This window comes from Felis catus, chromosome A3 (genome assembly GCF_018350175.1).
Source record: "Felis catus isolate Fca126 chromosome A3, F.catus_Fca126_mat1.0, whole genome shotgun sequence".
Lineage (NCBI taxonomy): Eukaryota > Metazoa > Chordata > Mammalia > Carnivora > Felidae > Felis > Felis catus.
The window spans coordinates 130,864,735-130,865,621 of NC_058370.1; positions in this window are offsets into that span (position 1 = coordinate 130,864,735).

The following is an 887-nucleotide window of genomic DNA, read 5'->3' on the forward strand; positions in this document are numbered from 1 at the left end:
TCAATCAGCGGGCGGCTCCCCGCGCCCGCCAGCCGCTGCCACTGCCATTGCAGCTCCCGGCCCGGGCGCGGGCGCCGGCCTCGCGGCTCTGCGGCTCGGCCCCGGCGAGGTGGCAGCGCGATATCCTTCCGCGGCCCCGGGCTCGGGAGAGAGTGCACCCGCCGCGGGGAGGGCGGGGGGTGGGTCGCGGCGCCACGGCGGGCGGCGGTGCTGGAGTCCCCCGGCCGCAGCTACCCACGCGTCTCCCCCACGCAGCGCCGTCAGTGCCCAGCGTACTTGTGCTCGCCTAGTTCATCTTCCAGGCGCTTCCCCCTCCTCCCCCCCCCCCCCCCCCCCGGGAAGCCAGGCACCCTGTGAGTCTCAGGCCACCGCGGCTCACACGCCGCTCGGAGCCAGGAGCTCTTTCCCATTGGCGATCCCTTGAACCAGCGGTGCCGCGCGGGGTTTCAAAAATCGGTTTCATTATCTTTCCCCAACACCTTACTCAGCATCTAAAAACAGTCACCCTTTGGGTTGGTGTCGCCCTCCTCCCTACCCCTCCACCCACTCCGCACTCCCGACGCTTTGAGCCTTTTCAGCTGAAGACACCTTTGGACTCAGACCAAATTCAAGCCCTCATTCTTCTTCTGCACTCAGGACAGTGCCCCGAGGTCCTTGGTGGCCCAGTGAAACAGACACCTGCGGGCAAGTGCTGGGCTGCAAGGGATGTCTTCTCTTAGCCACCCTTCTCCCCCAGAACACACAAGTAGGGCAAATGCACTCAATTTGGAGAATCGGGTGCAGTTTTGCCACTGGCCCTCCCCCGCCCATTATTCTCGATTTCCTGGGGAGACAGACTCAGGTTCTCTGGGGCAGAAACACACCAGGCAAAGGGGCTTGAACTCCTG